Genomic DNA, 19,527 nt, shown 5'->3' on the forward strand with positions numbered 1-19,527 from the left:
ATAGCCAGATAAAAATAGTCCTTGTTTCCCTCTCTTTGCCATTCATTGGGAGCATTATCTTATCAGCAGACGACAGTAGGATTAAGGCCTGGTGGCAGATGTGCTATCGGAGTGAGAAACTGCCTGGTGTTGTTGGAGAGACGAAAGCGAGGGAGGTGAAGACAGAGAGAGACGAGAGAGAGAGAGAGAGAGACGAAAGACAGAGAGAGGGGAAAGACGGGGAGAGAGAGAGAGAGAGAGAGGGGAGGAAAGACAGAGAGAGGGGAGGAAAGACAGAGAGAGGGGAGGAAAGACGGGGAGAGGGGAGGAAAGACGGGGAGAGGGGAGGAAAGACGGGGAGAGGGGAGGAAAGACGGGGAGAGGGGAGGAAAGACGGGGAGAGGGGAGGAAAGACGGAGAGAGAGAGGGGAGGAAAGACGGAGAGAGAGAGAGGGGAAAGACGGGGAGAGAGAGGGGAGAGAGAGAGGGGAAAGACGGGGAGAGAGAGAGGGGAAAGACGGGGCGAGAGAGAGTGGAAAGACGGGGAGAGGGAAAGGGGAAAGACGGGGAGAGGGAAAGGGGAAAGACTGAGGGAGAGGGAGAGAGAGGGAGAGGGAAAGACAGGGAGAGGGAAAGGGGAAAGACTGAGGGAGAGGGAAAGACAGGGAGAGGGAAAGGGGAAAGACTGAGGGAGAGGGAAAGACAGGGAGAGGGAAAGGGGAAAGACTGGGGGAGAGGGAAAGACAGGGAGAGGGAAAGGGGAGAGGGGAGGAAAGACGGGGAGAGGGGAGGAAAGACGGAGAGAGAGAGAGGGGAAAGACGGGGAGAGAGAGAGGGGAAAGACGGGGAGAGAGCGAGGGAAAAGACGGGGAGAGAGAGGGGGGAAAGACGGGGAGGGAGAGAGGGGAAAGACGGGGAGAGGGAAAGGGGAAAGACTGAGGGAGAGGGAGAGAGCGGGAGAGGGAAAGACAGGGAGAGGGAAAGGGGAAAGACTGAGGGAGAGGGAAAGACAGGGAGAGGGAAATGGGAAAGACTGAGGGAGAGTGAAAGACAGGGAGAGGGAAAGGGGAAAGACTGGGGGAGAGGGAAAGACAGGGAGAGGGAAAGGGGAGAGGGGAGGAAAGACGGGAAGAGGGGAGGAAAGACGGGGAGAGGGGAGGAAAGACGGGGAGAGAGAGAGGGGAAAGACGGGGAGAGAGAGAGGGGAAAGACGGGGAGAGAGAGAGGGGAAAGACGGGGAGAGAGAGAGGGGAAAGACGGGGAGAGAGAGAGGGGAAAGACGGGGAGAGAGAGAGGGGAAAGACGGGGAGAGAGAGAGGGGAAAGACGGGGAGAGAGAAAGGGGAAAGACTGGGAGAGAGAGAGTGGAAAGACGGGGGTAGAGAGAGAGGGGAAAGACGGGGAGAGAGAGAGGGGAAAGACGGGGAGAGGGAAAGACAGGGAGAGGGAAAGGGGAAAGACTGAGGGAGAGGGAAAGACAGGGAGAGGGAAAGGGGAAAGACAGAGAGAGAGGGGGGGAAGACAGAGAGAGAGGGGGGGAAAGACAGAGAGATAGAGAGGGGGGAAAGACAGAGATAGAGAGGGGGGAAGACAGAGAGAGAGGGGGAAAGAGAGAGAGAGGGGGGAAAGAGAGAGAGAGGGGGAGAGAGAGAGGGGGGGAAGACAGAGACAGAGAGGGGGAAAGACAGAGAGAGAGTGGGGGAGAGAGAGAGAGAGGGGAAAGACGGGGAAAGACGGAGAGAGAGGGGAAAGAGAGAGAGAGGGGAGAGAGAGAGAGAGAGAGAGAGAGAGAGAGGGAAAGACGGGGGGAGAGAGAGAGAGAGAGAGAGAGAGAGAGGGGAAAGACTGGGAGAGAGAAAGGGGAAAGACGGGGAGAGGGGAAAGACGGGGAGAGAGAAGAGAGAGAGAGAGAGAGAGAGGGGAAAGACGGGGAGAGAGAGAGAGGGGAAAGACGGAGAGAGAGAGGGGAAAGACGGGGAGAGAGAGGGGAAAGACGGGGAGAGAGGGGAAAGACGGGGAAAGACGGAGAGAGAGGGGAAAGACGGGGAAAGACAGAGAGAGAGGGGAAAGACGGAGAGAGAGGGGAAAGACGGAGAGAGAGGGGAAAGACGGGGAAAGACGGAGAGAGAGGGGAAAGACGGGGAAAGACAGAGAGAGAGGGGAAAGACGGAGAGAGAGGGGAAAGACGGGGAAAGACGGAGAGAGAGGGGAAAGACGGGGAAAGACAGAGAGGGGGGGAAAGACAGAGACAGAGAGAGAGGGGGGGAGAGAGAGAGAGAGGGGGGGACAGACAGATAGAGAGAGGGGAAAGAGAGAGAGAGGGGAAAGAGAGAGAGAGAGGGGAAAGAGAGAGAGAGAGGGGAAAGAGAGAGAGGGGAAAGAGAGAGAGGGGAAAGAGAGAGAGGGGAAAGACGGGAGAGAGAAAGGGGAAAGACAGGGAAAGACAGAGAGAGAGGGGAAAGAGAGAGAGGGTAAAGAGAGAGAGGGGAAAGACGGAGAGAGAGAGGGGAAAGACGGAGAGAGAGAGGGGAAAGACGGAGAGAGAGAGGGGAAAGACGGAGAGAGAGAGGGGAAAGACTGAGAGAGAGAGGGGAAAGACTGAGAGAGAGAGGGGAAAGACTGAGAGAGAGAGGGGAAAGACTGAGAGAGAGAGGGGAAAGACTGAGAGAGGGGAAAGACTGAGAGAGAGAGGGGAAAGACTGAGAGAGAGAGGGGAAAGACTGAGAGAGAGAGGGGAAAGACTGAGAGAGAGAGGGGAAAGACTGAGAGAGAGAGGGGAAAGACTGAGAGAGAGAGGGGAAAGACGGAGAGAGAGAGGGGAAAGACTGAGAGAGAGAGGGGAAAGACTGAGAGAGAGAGGGGAAAGACGGAGAGAGAGAGGGGAAAGACGGAGAGAGAGAGGGGAAAGACGGAGAGAGAGAGGGGAAAGACGGAGAGAGAGAGGGGAAAGACGGGGGAGAGGGAAAGGGGAAAGACAGAGAGGGAGGGGAAAGATGGAGAGAGAGAGGGTAAAGAGAGAGAGGGGAAAGACGGAGAGAGAGGGGAAAGACAGAGAGAGGGAAAGGGGAAAGACTGAGGGAGAGGGAAAGACAGGGAGATGGAAAGGGGAAAGACAGGGAGAGGGAAAGGGGAAAGACAGAGAGGGAGAGGGAAAGACAGAGAGGGAGAGGGAAAGACAGAGAGGGAGAGGGAAAGACGGAGAGGGAAAGACATGGAGAGGGAAAGGGGAAAGACTGAGGGAGAGGGAAAGACAGGGAGAGGGAAAGGGGAAAGACAGAGGGAAAGGGGAAAGACTGAGGGGGAGGGAAAGGGGAAAGACTGAGGGGGAGGGAAAGGGGAAAGATGAGGGGGAGGGAAGACAGAAAGAGGGAAAGGGGAAAGACAGAGCGGGAGAGGGAAAGACAGAGAGGGAAAGGGATAACACAGAGAGAGGGAGAGGGGAAAGTCTGAGGGAGAGGGAGAGGGGAAAGTCTGAGGGAGAGGGAGAGGGGAAAGACGGGGAGAGAGAGGGGAAAGACTGGGAGAGAGAGAGGGGAAAGACTGGGAGAGAGAGAGGGGAAAGATGGGGAGAGAAAGGGAAAGACGGGGAGAGAAAGGGAAAGACGGAGAGAGAGGGGAAAGACGGAGAGAGAGGGGAAAGACGGAGAGAGAGGGGAAAGACGGAGAGAGAGGGGAAAGACGGAGAGAGAGGGGAAATACGGGGAGAGAGGGGAAATACGGGGAGAGAGAGCGGAAAGACGGAGAGAGAGAGGGGAAAGACGGAGAGAGAGAGGGGAAAGACGGTGAGAGAGAGAGGGGAAAGACGGTGAGAGAGAGAGAGGGGAAAGACGGCGGGAGAGAGAGGGGAAAGACGGCGGGAGAGAGAGGGGAAAGACGGCGGGAGAGAGAGGGGAAAGACGGAGAGAGAGGTGAAATACGGGGGGAGAGAGCGGAAAGACGGAGAGAGAGAGGGGAAAGACGGAGAGAGAGAGGGGAAAGACGGTGAGAGAGAGATGGGAAAGACGGTGAGAGAGAGAGGGGAAAGACGGTGAGAGAGAGAGGGGAAAGACGGTGAGAGAGAGAGAGGGGAAAGACGGTGAGAGAGAGAGAGGGGAAAGACGGCGAGAGAGAGAGGGGAAAGACGGGGAGAGAGAGGGGAAAGACGGGGAGAGAGGGGGGAAAGACGGGGAGAGAGAGGGGAAAGACGAAGAGAGAGATGGGGGAAAGACGAAGAGAGATGGGGAAAGAGAGAGGGGGAAAGAGACAGAGGGGAAAGACAGAGAGAGGGGAAAGACAGAGAGGGGAAAGACAGAGAGAGAGAGAGGGGGAAAGACAGAGAGAGAGGGGGGAAAGACAGAGAGAGAGAGGGGAAAGACAGAGAGAGAGAGGGGAAAGACAGAGAGAGAGAGGGGAAAGAGAGGGAGAGAGGGGAAAGACAGAGAGAGAGAGGGGAAAGACAGAGGGAGAGAGGGGAAAGACAGAGAGAGAGAGGGGAAAGACAGAGAGAGAGAGGGGAAAGACAGAGAGAGAGGGGAAAGACAGAGAGAGAGGGGGAAAAACAGAGAGAGAGAGGGGAAAGACAGAGAGAGAGAGGGGAAAGACAGAGAGAGAGAGGGGAAAGAGAGAGAGAGAGGGTAAAGACAGAGAGAGAGGGGGGAAAGACAGAGAGAGAGGGGGGAAAGACAGAGAGAGGGAAAGGGGAAAGACAGAGAGAGGGAAAGGGGAAAGACAGAGAGAGGGAAAGGGGAAAGACAGAGAGAGGGAAAGGGGAAAGACAGAGAGAGGGAAAGGGGAAAGACAGAGAGAGGGAAAGGGGAAAGACGAGAGAGAGGGAAAGGGGAAAGACAGAGAGGGAAAGGGGAAAGACAGAGAGAGGGAAAGGGGAAAGACAGAGAGCGGGAGAGGGAAAGACAGAGAGGGAGAGGGAAAGACGGAGAGGGAAAGACAGGGAGAGGGAAAGGGGAAAGACTGAGGGAGAGGGAAAGACAGGGAGAGGGAAAGGGGAAAGACAGAGGGAAAGGGGAAAGACAGAGGGAAAGGGGAAAGACTGAGGGAGAGGGAAAGGGGAAAGACTGAGGGGGAGGGAAAGGGGAAAGACTGAGGGGGAGGGAAAGACAGAAAGAGGGAAAGGGGAAAGACAGAGAGCGGGAGAGGGAAAGACAGAGAGGGAAAGGGATAACACAGAGAGCGGGAGAGGGAAAGACAGAGAGAGGGAGAGGGGAAAGTCTGAGGGAGAGGGAGAGGGGAAAGACGGGGAGAGAGAGAGGGGAAAGACGGGGAGAGAAAGTGAAAGACGGGGAGAGAAAGGGAAAGACGGGGAGAGAAAGGGAAAGACGGAGAGAGAGGGGAAAGACGGAGAGAGAGGGGAAAGACGGAGAGAGAGGGGGGAAAGACGGAGAGAGAGGGGGGAAAGACGGTGAGAGAGAGAGAGGGGAAAGACGGTGAGAGAGAGAGAGGGGAAAGACGGCGAGAGAGAGAGGGGAAAGACGGGGAGAGAGAGGGGAAAGACGGGGAGAGGGGGGAAAGACGGGGAGAGATGGGGGAAAGACGGGGAGAGATGGGGAAAGACAGAGAGGGGAAAGGCGGGGAAAGACAGAGAGAGGGGAAAGACGGGGAGAGAGAGGGGAAAGACGGGGAGAGGGGGGAAAGACGGGGAGAGATGGGGGAAAGACGAAGAGAGATGGGGAAAGACAGAGAGGGGAAAGGCGGGGAAAGACAGAGAGAGGGGAAAGACAGAGAGAGGGGAAAGACAGAGAGAGAGAGTGGAAAGACAGAGAGAGGGGAAAGACAGAGAGAGAGGGGAAAGACAGAGAGAGAGGGGGGAAAAACAGAGAGAGAGGGGGGAAAGACACAGAGAGAGAGGGGAAAGACAGAGAGAGAGGGGAAAGACAGAGAGAGAGAGGGGAAAGACAGAGGGAGAGAGGGGAAAGACAGAGAGAGAGGGGGAAAGACAGAGAGAGGGGGGGAAAGACAGAGAGAGAGAGGGGAAAGACAGAGAGAGGGAAAGGGGAAAGACAGAGAGAGAGAGGGAAAGGGGAAAGACAGAGAGAGAGAGGGAAAGGGGAAAGACAGAGAGGGAAAGGGGAAAGACAGAGAGAGGGAAAGGGGAAAGACAGAGAGAGGGAAAGGGGAAAGACAGAGTGAGGGAAAGGGGAAAGACAGAGAGCGGGAGAGGGAAAGACAGAGAGGGAAAGGGGAAACACAGAGAGCGGGAGAGGGAAAGACTGAGAGAGGGGGAAAGACGGAGAGAGAGTGGGGAAAGACGGAGAGAGAGAGTGGGGAAAGACGGAGAGAGAGAGTGGGGAAAGACGGAGAGAGAGAGTGGGGAAAGACGGAGAGAGAGAGAGGGGAAAGACGGGGAGAGAGAGAGGGGAAAGACGGGGAGAGAGAGATGGGAAAGACGGGGAGAGCGAGAGAGGGGAAAGACGGGAAGAGAGAGGGAAAGAAGGAGAGAGAGGGGAAAGACAGAGAGAGAGGGGAAAGACGGGGAGAGAGAGGGGCAAGACGGAGAGAGAGGGGCAAGACAGAGAGAGAGATGGGGGAAAGAGAGAGGGGGAAAGAGAGAGAGAGGGGGAAAGACAGAGAGAGGGGGAAAGACGGAGAGAGGGGAAAGACGGAGAGGGGAAAGACGGAGAGGGGAAAGACGGAGAGAGGGGAAAGACGGAGAGAGGGGAAAGACGGAGAGAGGGGAAAGACAGGGAGAGAGGGGAAAGACAGAGAGAGAGGGGCAAGACAGAGAGAGAGATGGGGAAAGAGAGAGGGGGAAAGAGACAGAGGGGAAAGACAGAGAGAGGGGAAAGACAGAGAGGGGAAAGACAGAGAGAGAGAGGGGGGAAAGACAGAGAGAGAGGTGGGAAAGACAGAGAGAGAGAGGGGAAAGACAGAGAGTGGGAAAGGGGAAAGACAGAGACACTAAGGGTGATAATAGAAAAGAGAGGGGGAGATGGCGGGTGTTCAGCTGGAGGTCCTGTCCTCTCACAGTCAGCATCGTTCTGTTCTCTTCCTCTAAACATAGCAGGACAGCAGATCCAACAGTGTTTCCTGTCATATACAATATAGTCTCCATGCACCACTAGCCTCGCTCACAGCCCTAATAGTGCTCTTTTATTGTCCTGCTCAGACTGTGACTCACCACACCACCAGTGTGTGTGTGTGTGTGGAGCCGTGGCTAAGAGGAAGCCCATAGAGAGGGTAAAGGTCACCAGTCTAGTCTCAGATCTACTGGGACTAAGTCTTGGTTGACATTTCACTGTATTGAATGAGATGTCTTTTTTAAAGGTCCGTCTCTTTTAAGGCTAGAGCGTCATTGTCTCTTAGGTGTATGTCTATTACCTACAAGTATATAAAATCCCATATCTTTGATATAAATATCCTCTTTGGTGACTAAGATGGGCCAAAGGTCAACTGGGTTGTTGGAATGAATTAGGCCAGTGTGAAAAGACATGGGAGAACTGCTTTACTGGGTTTAGCAGTCAACCGATCAAACCATGTTTTAGAATCATTTATCTTGGCAAATAATGACCTACTTTAAGTTTCAAGTTTTAATGTCACGTGCACATGTACAGTGAAATGCCTTTCTTGCAAGCTCTAAACCCAACAATGCAGTAATCAAAGAGAAGTTGGGTCAGAGCTTGCAAAGCTCCAGAACGGCACAATGTGTTATTTTGACCATACTATTATATTTCTAGTATGGAAGGTACATTCATTTAGCCAATTTACTGGACCTATCATATCTGATGAAGCGAGCAGCCTAAAAAACATATCTTGTTTTGTCTTGCAGGTGTAGCAGCACAGTTGCAGTGGCCCTCTGATAAATGTCCACCTGCGCTGAAGTTTTTATGGGTCTTTCTCTTCAGCCAAAGGTGAGTCCATCCCCATTTACTAAGTGCCCTGAATTAGGCCTAACCAGTAGATTTATATCACAGGCTGTAGTGTCTGGTCTGATTGCACAGCTGTTCTATGGATGCATCTAAACATGGTACCCTATCCCTGGATAGTGCACTACTTTTGACAGCCCTGATCAAAAGTAGTGCACTACATAGGGAATAGGGCGCTATTTGAGATGCTGCCCATGTCTTAGGGTTTAGCGTGCCCTCTCATTCCCTTTCCAATTATATCTGATGGAAAAACAGACGGGTCTTCTTATACTCTACTGATCTATTAATATAGCGAAGTGAAAGTGTTATAAAAAGTACAGTGTCAATATGATATCCTGATTTAATGAATGTTGTTTTCTTAACATGGATTAACATATAGGATAGATCAGAGTGGAACGGCTTGGAAATGGAACAGCATTTAAAACGCAACAACAATAAATATTTCCCTCACAGAATTAGATTAGCTAAAGTGAATCACCGGTGGGCCAAGATGCATGGGTCTGTGTTAGAGCATACTCTGAAAATCAATAGATATCAAAAATCAATCCACTCGGAACGGTAATTTACAATGATTAAAACATTTCAACCTTACATTCTGAAATATAATAGGGTTGATCAAGCTCCCCTGAATAGCCTTCAACATTTTCAAGCCTGGGTTTAAGTGTGCCTATTCACTAATGAATGCAATGTGGAACAAGCCTTTTCACTTTATCAGGCACCAATGAGCCTGTGCTAATCTGTTAAACAATCATGAGTAAATTCTGTAAAACCATCTAATGTAGGCCGAGGCTAATAACAATCATCACTGACCCAGTAGCAATCAGGACACATCCTTTATCTGCATGTGATGTCCCTGGTCTTTATTATTGTCTGTGACAGTTTGACTTTAGTTGTTGTTGTGGGATTCCTTCTATTTCTCAATGGTGATGTCTCTGGTCTGAATGTAAGTAGAACAGTTCTGTTGCCACCTGACTAACATGTTGCAGCCTTGATGTTGGTTGCCTAGGAGCTCTGCACTAAGCTTGAACCTATTTATTGCAGGGTGCAATACTTTAGCCTATTTCTCGCTCTCGCTCTTCCACAGTCGAGTCTCTTTAGCCGTTGATTTACCGGTACACTGAGTCTAGATGTTGTCAAGTAATTAAAGTGAATCTTGAGTCTGGCTGCTCAAAGTGGTCAGTTGTGGCTTTTTGGCATGGGAGAGGCTATAAGGACACTGCTGACCTCCAAAACAACTAACCAAAATCTTACACTGACCCGTACCTTAACTCTAACCATAACCTAATTTTAACCAAGTCTGAAATGAAATATCGGCTTGCAGGTCAGGATTATAGGCTTTTTCAGCTGGCATGGACTGAATGGCAAAAGTGTATGAATGGTAACCAGAGCTGACTTTGTTTATTCTGACGTATATTTTTGTCAAGTTAGAGATGGAATAGCTGACTGTCCTGGCTGGATCGTTTACACCATACTGATGGAGGGAGGTAGTCCATCACTAGAACAGAATGTCGTATCTCTCCCAGGAGTTATGGCCTAGCACTGGATGAGCATATCAGCATCGGAGCTCGGGGCTTGCTTGGTGCCGGAGGAGAGAGATGTAAAGACTGTTCTGCTCTGCAAGAGATTTTAAAAGTGCTCCTCTCTCCACCTTCACAAATGACAAGATGGCCAGACTCTGACATCTTGTTAATGAGAGTATTGGTCCTCGATCCGAGATACAGACTGTGTCCCAAATGACATCCTGTTCCCTATCAGAGTACCTCTACTATATTATAGTGCACTACTTTTGATGGCCCTCATCAAAAGTAGTGCAATAAATGGGAATAGGGTGCTATTTGCGATGCATCCCATGTCTTAGGGTTTAGCGTGCCCTCATATTACTTTTCCAATTATATCAGATGGAAAAACAGACTGGTTTTCTTATACTCTACTGATCTAAAAATATAGCGAAGTGGAACGAGGAACAATTGGTTCAGTCTGATTTCCACCAGACACTGGGAGACGAATTCACCTTTCAGCAGAACAATTACGGAAAACACAAGGCCAAATATACACTTGGAGTTGCTTACCAAGACCACATGGAATGTGAATGTGGCCTAGTTACAGTTTTGACCTAAATCAGCTTGAAACTCTATGGCAGACTTAAATTCTGTCTAGCAATGATCAACAACTAACTTGACAGAGCTTGAAGAATAAAAAATATATATTGGGCAAATATTGTACAATCCAGAAATCTCTTAGAGACTTACCCAGAAAGACTCACAGCTGTAATCGCTGCCAACGGGGATTTTAACATATATTGATTCAGGGGGTTGAATACTTATCTAATCAAGATACAGTGCCTTGCAGAAGTATTCACCCCCCTTGGAATTGTTCCTATTTTGTTGCATTACAACCTGTAATTTACATTTTTATTTGGATTTCATGTAATGGACATACACAAAATAGTCCAAATTTGTGAAGTGAAATTTAAGTGTCACATGATCTGTCACATGATCTCAGTAGATATACACCTGTTCTGAAAGGCCCCTGAGTCTGCAACACCACTAAGCAAGGAGCACCACCAAGCAAGCAGCACCATGAAGACCAAGGAGCTCTCAAAACAGGTCAGGGACAACGATGTGGAGAGGTACAGATCAGGGTTAGATTATAAAAAAAATCAAAAACTTTTAACATCCCACGGAGCACCATTAAATCCATTATAAAAAAATTGAAAGAATGTGGCAAGAGGGTCGCCTACCAAAACTCACGGACCAGGCAAGGAGGGCATTAATCAGAGGCAACAAAAAGACCAAAGAGAACCCTGAAGGAGCTGCAAAGCTCCACGGTGGAGATTGGAGTATCTGTCCATAGGACCACTAAGCCGTACACTCCACAGAGTTGGGCTTTACGGAAGAGTGGCCAGAAAAAAATCCATTGCTTAAAGAAAGATAAAAGCAAACTTGTTTGGTGTTCGTCAAAAGGCATGTGGGAGACTCCCCAAACAAATGGAAGAAGGTACTCTTGTTAGATGAGACTAAAATTAAGCTTTTTGACCATCAAGGAAAATGCTGTTTGGCGCAAATCCAACACCTCTCATCACCCCGAAATAACCATCCCTGGAGCAGTTTTGCCTTGAAGAATGGGCAAAAATCCCAGTGGCTAGATGTGCCAAGCTTATAGAGACATACCCCAAGAGACTTGCAGCTGTAATTGCTGAAAAAGGTGTCTCTACAAAGTATTGACTTAGGGGGTGAATAGTTATGCACGCTCAAGTTAAAAAAAAAATTGTATTATTTCTTGTTTGTTTCACAAAAAAATATAAGTGGCATCTTTAAAGTGGTAAGCATGTTGTGTAAATCAAATGATACAAACCCCCCAAAAATCCATTTTAATTCCAGGTTGTAAGGCAACAAAATGTGAAAAATTCCAAGGGGGGTGAATACTTTCTCAAGCCACTGTATGTGACCGACCGTCTTGATTCGGTCTTATATAGCAAAATTTGAAATTGTGTTGTTTACATTGGATAAAAGTAGTGACTCAGAGGCCTCCCGGGTGGCGCAGTGGTTAAGGGCGCTGTACTGCAGCGCCAGCTGTGCCATCAGAGTCCTGGGTTCGCGCCCAGGCTCTGTCGTAACCGGCCGCGACCGGGAAGTCCGTGGGGCGACGCACAATTGGCCTAGCGTCGCCCGGGTTAGGGAGGGCTTGGTCGGTAGGGGTGTCCTTGTCTCATCGCGCACCAGCGACTCCTGTGGCGGGCTGGGGGTAAAATTCAAAAAAAAAAAAAAAAAAAAGTAGTGACTCAGGGCTAGAAAATGGTATATCATACACTACATTTGCGGAACAATGGGAAAGTAATTTTTCTTTGAAGATTGATAAACTTGTAACCTCACTTTTGAGAAAATGTCCCTTTTTAATGTTTTGGTACACCTACTGGAGAGCTCTTCTTTGTCTACACCCATTCAGTATCATTCACAACCTCTAAAGCCTTAGCCCCACCCATCTCTTAATTCACATGTGAGGCCATGTACTAAGCAAACAAAGATTTCAGGACTTTAGGCTGGTTTATACTACGGGTGTGTTGGTAAATTTTATCTGGAGTGCCAGAGTGTGCTCAGAGTGCGTTCTGGGTGTTCGTAAACTCAGAGCGTTGTCAGATTGTCCATTCGTAAATTATGAGAGTTTCGCTCGCGGAGCATTCACAACGCACACTGGACGAGGAATAGGTTTGATCTGAGCATTCTGACCTAACAGCAGTCAAACACCCAAGTTAACTGGCTAATGTTGGCTAACTTGCTAGCTACTTCCAGACACAAATGAGAGAACACCTCACTCTGACCATTTTACTATCCCTAGCAGATCTGGTCAGGCTGTTTTTATGTTATCCAGAGCGTTGGTGACTGCAACTGTGCTGCTTGCAGCAATTTAATTGTGCTTTTTTGCCAACGTTTACTGACACGGGCCATATTCAACAGGTGTTGAGAGTTCAGAAATGTGTCAGTTATTCTGCGCTCTGGCACACTCAGACGAGAGCCAGAGCAAATTTACCAGCTACGTCTATTGTCAGTTGTCACAGTGACCTCATGAACATTCTATGAAATGGTTACTTGCATAGTGGAGTCTTTTGTTAGACATGTAGCTAGCTAAACAATTAACCATAATCCCAACTCATAACGTTACTACCCTGCATGAATCTGCAGGTAGCTAACCAACCAGGTTCAACGTTAGCAAGCTAACATTAGGCTATAACTATCAATGCAAATGGCTCTGAGATACAAATAATTTAACTACACGGATCATACACGTAATGTGAGCTAGCGAGCCAGCCAGCTAACGTTAGCTAGCTAGCTAACAGTACACTTTAACTTGAAATGAAAATTACTTTCTGACAAAATTTGAAATGTGTAATATCTGAAAATGTAGCTAGCTAGACTATCTTACCTGTATACGTGGATGGACGCTTCTCTCTCTGTCATGGATGTCATAGTTGCCCGTAGTTTGAAGATGTAATCCGGAGACAGGTGTTTTATACAACAGTCCTCTGTGTGTTCTCTTTTTGACTCTGCCTGCATACAGTGCCTTGCAAAAGTATTCATCCCCCTTGGATTTTTTCCTATTTTGTTGCATTACAACCTGTAATTTTAATGTATTTTTTGGGCAATTTCATGTAATGGACATACACAAAATAGTCCAAATTGGTGAAGTGAAATGAAAAAAACTGCTTGTTTCAAAAAATGATTTAACCTCTAGCGTCGAGCAATCCCGTATCCGGGAGCGTAATCATAGCCTCAAGCTCAATACCATAATGCAACGTTTCCTATTCATGAAAATCGCAAATGAAATGAAATAAATATATTGAAACACAAGCTTAGCCTTTTGTTAACAACACTGTCATCTCAGATTTTCAAAATATGCTTTAACCAAAGCTACACAAGCATTTGTGTAAGAGTATTGATAGCCTAGCATAGCATTAAGCCTAGCATTCAGCAGGCAACGTTTTCACAAAAACAAGAAAAGCATTCAAATAAAATAATTTACCTTTGAAGAACTTCGGATGTTTTCTATGACGAGGCTCTCAGTTAGATAGCAAATGTAAATTTTTTCCAAAAATATTATTTGTGTAAGAGAAATAGCTCTGTTTTGTTCATCACGTTTGGCTAAGAAAAAAAAAACGAAAATGCAGTCACTTACAACGCCAAACTTTTTTCCAAATTAGCTCCATAATATCAACAGAAACATGGCAAACGTTGTTTAGAATCAATCCTCAAGGTGTTTTTCACAATTCTATTCGATGAAAAATCATTCCTGGCAGTCGGTTTCTCATCAGAGGCAAATGGAAAAATACTGCAGCTGGAGATTACGCAATAATTGCGACGGAGGACACCAAGCGACCACCTGGTAAAAGTAGTCTCTTATGGTCAATCGTCCAATGATATGCCTACAAATACGTCACAATGCTGCAGACACCTTGAAGAAAACGTGGAAAAGGTAAGCTGACTCCTAGCTCCTCCACAGGAGGACTGAGTTTTGAATTAGAGTATGATAGCTAAGGAGATGGAGAGAATTCTGCATTTTGATTTCAAATACAGTGGCTTGCGAAATTATTCACCCCCTTCACATTTAAGGAGTCATTGCCATGAGGCGGTTTCAAAAAATGCGGCACTTCCTGATTGTATTTTTATCTGGGTTTTTTCTGTAACATCAGTTCTGTGGCACTCACAGACAATATCTTTGCAGTTTTGGAAACGTCAGAGTGTTTTCTTTCCAAAGCTGTCAATTATATGCATAGTCGAGCATCTTTTCGTGACAAAATATCTTGTTTAAAACGGGAACGTTTTTCATCCAAAAATTAAAAGAGCGCCCCCTATATCGAAGAAGTTAAAATAAAACAAGGAAACGTGGTGCGTGCATATGTATTCACCCCCTTTGCTATGAAGCCCCTAAATAAGATCTGGTGCAACCAATTACCTTCAGAAGTCACATAATTAGTTAAATAAAGTCCACCTGTGTGCAATCTAAGTGTCACATTATCTGTCACATGATCTCAGTAGATGTACACATGTTCTGAAAGGCCCCAGTCTGCAACACCACTAAGCAATGGGTTTGGTGTTCGCCAAAAGGCATGTGGGAGACTCCCCAAACATATGGAAGAAGGTATGGTCAGATGAGACAAAAATTTAGCTTTTTGACCATCAAGGAAAACACTATGTCTTGGGCAAACCCAACACCTCTCATCACCTAGAGAATGCCATCTCCACAGTGAAGCATGGTGGTGGCATCATCATGCTGTGGGATGTTTTTTATCGGCAGGGACTGGGAAACTGGTCGGAATTGAAGGAATGATGCATGGTAATAAATACAGGGACATTCTTGAGGGAAACCTGTTTCATTCTTCAAGAGATTTGAGACTGGGACGGAGGTTCACCTTCCAGCAGGACAATGACCTTAAGCATACTGCTAAAGCAACACTCGAGTGTTTTAAGAGGAAACAGTTAAATGTCTTGGAATGGCTTAGTCAAAGCCCAGACCTCAATCCAATTGAAAATCTGTGGTATGACTTAAATATTGCTGTACACCAGCAGAACCCATCCAAATTGAAGGAGCTGGAGCAGTTTTGCCTTGAAGAATGGGCAAAAATCCCAGTGGCTAGATGTACCAAGCTTATAGAGACATACCCCAAGAAACTTGCAGCTGTAATTGCTGAAAAGGGTGGCTCAAGTTTTCTGTTTTTTTTGTCTTTTCTTGTTTTTTTCACAATAAGAAATATATTGCATCTTCAAAGTGGTAGGCATGTTGTGTAAATCAAATGATACAACCCCCCCAAAAATCTATTTTGATTCCAGGTTGTAAGGCAACTAAATAGGAAAAATGTGAAGGGGGTGAATAATTTCGCAAGCCACTGTATTTGAAATCAAAATGCAGAATTCTCTCCATCTCCTTAGCTATCACACTCTAATTCAAAACTCAGTCCTCCAGAAAGTTGAGAGCAACACTTATGCAGTTCTACTAGGTGATATATTTTTTTTATGTGTTAGAAAGGATTACCTACACATACTGACCAGCTCATGTTATAGACAGAAGCGTGCTACATGGCAGACCAATCAGAACTCCAGCCCACTCGTTATCCCAGCCAATCATGGCTAGTGGGTGGATTGCTCTTTTTGTCTGCGGCTTAACCAACTACGCTCGTAATATAAATGAATTATGCTTGAATGTATTCTTTATTATTGTCTGTGACAGTTTGACTTTAGTTGTTGTTGTGGGATTCCTTCTATTTCTCAATGGTGATGTCTCTGGTCTGAATGTAAGTAGAACAGTTCTGTTGCCACCTGACTAACATGTTGCAGCCTTGATGTTGGTTGCCTAGGAGCTCTGCACTAAGCTTGAACGTATTTATTGCAGGGTGCAATACTTTAGCCTTTTTCTCGCTATCGCTCTTCCACAGTCGAGTCTCTTTAGCCGTTGATTTACCGGTACACTGAGTCTAGATGTTGTCAAGTAATTAAAGTGAATCTTGAGTCTGGCTGCTCAAAGTGGTCAGTTGTGGCTTTTTGGCATGGGAGAGGCTATAAGGACACTGCTGACCTCCAAAACAATTAACCAAAATCTAAAACTGACTCTTTTTTAAATTTGTAACCTTTATTTAAGTAGGCAAGTCAGCTAAGAACAAATTATTATTTACAATGACAGCCTTACCTTAACCCTAACTATTTTAACCAAGTCTGAAATGAAATATCGGCTTGCAGGTCAGGATTATAGGCTTTTTCAGCTGGCATGGACTGAATGGCAAAAGTGTATGAATGGTAACCAGAGAGGACACAGCTGACTTTGTTTATTCTGACGTATATTTTTGTCAAGTTAGAGATGGAATAGCTGACTGTCCTGGCTGGATCGTTTACACCATACTGATGGAGGGAGGTAGTCCATCACTAGAACAGAATGTCGTATCTCTCCCAGGAGTTATGGCCTAGCACTGGATGAGCATATCAGCATCGGGGCTCGGGGCTTGCTTGGTGCCGGAGGAGAGAGATGTAAAGACTGTTCTGCTCTGCAAGAGATTTTAAAAGTGCTCCTCTCTCCACCTTCACAAATGACAAGATGGCCAGACTCTGACATCTTGTTAGTGAGAGTATTGGTCCTCGATCCGAGATACAGACTGTGTCCCAAATGACATCCTGTTCCCTATCAGAGTACCTCTACTATATTATAGTGCACTACTTTTGATGGCCCTCATCAAAAGTAGTGCACTACATATTCTGTGTGCCATTTGAGACACATACTGTAAACCCACCTGCAGTTTGTAACTAGTTTCCTCTCTGCTTCTCTATTCACATCAAGCTGCTACGTAGGTGGAGTTTTTATACTGAATAAAAATAGAAATGCAATATTTTCAAAGGTTCTACTGAGTTACAGTTCATATAAGGAAATCAGTCAGTTGAAATAAACGAATTAGAATTAATCAATGGATTTCACATGACTGGGCAGGGGCGCAGCCATGGGTGGGACTGGGAGGGCATAGGCCCACCCACTGGGGAGCCAGGCCCAGCCAATCATAATGAGTTTTTCCCCCACAAAAGGCCTTTATTAGACACTCATCAGCATTCCCCCTTCTTGGCAAAGGAAAAATGCTCACTAACAGGGATGTAAAATGAATTTGTGCACAACATTTGAGATACGTTTTGTGTGTGTGGAACATTTCTGGGATCTTTTATTTCAGCTCATGAAACATGGGCCCAACACTTTAAATGTTGCTTTTAAATTTTTGTTCAGTATATAATTAATCCCTTCCTCCTCCTGCCACCGTACAGTGCAGTGCGACCTCTGCCCATCTGAGTTCACTCCAAACACAAACATTGTTATTCTGCCATTTGAGCTGTGAATTATCAAGCCTGCGCTGCCACTGACCCCTCACAATGGATTATTTTTCCAGGCTGCTGGGAGGTGTGAACAGCCATTTGTGGTGAGGTATTTTTCAACAGATTGACATTTAAGCAGGGTCAAGGCATAGCCGCTTTGTCAAGTCAATGGTTCCTGGAGAAACACTGCACTGTCTGCACTGCAACTCAACCTGGAGCACTGGGTGACCTTTCTATACACAATACACTTGTTACCTAGCGCTGCATTTTATTTATGGAAGCAGCTGTTAGTCATTGTGAGAGACCTTGTTAAGAGGGGTTCTTTCTTCATATTGTATGTGGCTCCAGGCAGATATGCATAATGTAATCTTACAGGCAGATTTTCTTTCCCTTTATGAATATCCAATATATGCGGGTGACCCTTTTAAGTAGTGCTATGCTCGCTGTTTAAAATACATAAATCTGCCACAGCTCACAGATACTTTTAAATCTCAACCTGAAGATAAGCTTAGGATTTGAGAGTTTGTAATTGGCCCTATGCTAATGATTAAGGGAGTTTTAACTGGTGTAGATAAGGGGTTAGATTTGACGGTCTGCAGTGCATTAGACCTTTAACTTCTAGGCCTATTTTTATTTTATTTAACCTTTATTTAATGAGATGGTTAAGGAACAGTGGGTTAACTGCCTTGTTCAGGGGCAGAATCACAGATTTTTACCTTGTCCGCTCGGGGATTACGATCAAGCCACCCTTCGGTTACTGGCCCAATGCTCTAACCACAAGGCTACATGCCGCCTAACCTTTATGAATAAATTTGAGGTTAGCATATCTCAACTACAGTATGTGCTCACAACCAACTTTGAAAAAAACAATCCAACTTTGTTCAGCGGTCAAATAAACATTTAAAATAAACTTTTGCTAATTTTGGCAGCTGCCATTAAAATGTTTAGAGTACAGTTGATAATGAGGCAGTACCTGCCAGGCAGACATCCAGGCATTGGGATGGAAAGCTCAGCTCTCTCAAGGTCACAGGCCTATAGCCTCAGGTCCTCTCTGCCACCTACAAGTCTCTATTCTGTTCATTTTTGTTTTCATTAAAAGAAAATGAGACCTCTGGCCCACAGCCCAGTGAACCGCAACTGCTTGTTGCAAAAATAATTAAGAATTTATTCTAAATTAATCTCTTTTAAACGTGTAGATATGAAGGCACCCACATTTATTTGGGTGTCATCGTTTGCAGGCTGTTTCCCATAAAACATTAGGGGGTGATTAATGGGGACAATTTCATGAGAGAATTATTGTTACCCCTCTTGGAGTCTCTGAATGATTTATTGTCATGCAGTCCCCAGGATTCAAGGAACTCTTCTAGTATTGTTTATAACTCATTTTGATTTACACGCAATCCGAAATACATGGAGGTTGTTGTTTATCATTTGTGACTTGGAGACCATCTTAGTGGACCTCGGAATAACACTTGAATAAGTTAATGGACAGCGAGTGAGAGGAACTTCTTTATGACTCCCCTTGGCACCCTATTGGAAGCCAGTCATTCAACTATCAAAAGATTGCAAATATCGGTAACACTTTTTAAAATTAATGAGTAAGCATTAATATTAAACTATTTCTAAACTATTAATAAATAAGTATATCATCATGGACAGCGAGTGAGATTAATTTTTCCGTCTTCACTTGGCACCCTGTTTGGAGACCTGTGCCTTTATTGTGGTTGATGACTAGGTCTATCAACGTAGTTACCAAAGTGTTTGTGTGTGAATCCGGATGCTTTCACTTCCACTTAGTTGAGCCAGACACCTGTAACATGTAATTTCCCACAACAACCTACAGAGAGAGATGCTCTTCGAGAGTGAAAATAGATAAGAGACATCTGCAGCATTACCAGTGTGGAAGATTGCCTGTTCCTTAGTGAAGACACAAAGTAGACTGAATATAGAGCCAGACTAGAGCAGGTATTATGGCATGGAGCCAACTGATTTAAATGTGAGTTGACTTCTCTGCCACGCATGCCCTCCATTCCGTCACCCTTCTCCTGTTTAATTAATTATAGATAAATGGTTTGGAAAGCACATTAGGCCTATAGCAGTAGCAGTAGCAGCAGTAGCCAAGTAAAACTAAACTCCACAATGTACTTCACATTAACAGAATTGAGCGGTGACTAGTGTGGGCTGACTCGAGCTTGTGGAATAACATAAAATGGCGTTCTTATCATTTTCAGCACCCAAAGAATAGCATGCAATTACACGGGACAATGTCAGCCCACACTAGTCGCTGCTCAACTCTGTTGATGTGAAGTACATCGTGGAGTTTAGTTTTACTAGGCTACTGTAGCAGCTGAGTTGTGG

At 46.5% G+C, this 19,527-nt stretch overlaps 1 protein-coding gene across 29 annotated transcripts in view; it reads left to right on the forward strand.

The window, feature by feature from the left end:
- The window catches only part of LOC139389480 (ARVCF delta catenin family member b), a 323,546-nt gene that overhangs the window by 69,164 nt on the left and 234,855 nt on the right, over nucleotides 1–19,527 (forward strand). For all 29 annotated transcript variants that reach the window (XM_071136277.1, XM_071136295.1, XM_071136288.1 and 26 more), the window contains exon 2: nucleotides 7,738–7,819. The gene's annotated coding sequence lies outside the window, so the exon portion shown is untranslated. The remainder of the gene's footprint in view (nucleotides 1–7,737; nucleotides 7,820–19,527) is intronic.

Source organism: Oncorhynchus clarkii, chromosome 30 (genome assembly GCF_045791955.1).
Source record: "Oncorhynchus clarkii lewisi isolate Uvic-CL-2024 chromosome 30, UVic_Ocla_1.0, whole genome shotgun sequence".
Taxonomy (NCBI): Eukaryota; Metazoa; Chordata; class Actinopteri; order Salmoniformes; family Salmonidae; genus Oncorhynchus; species Oncorhynchus clarkii.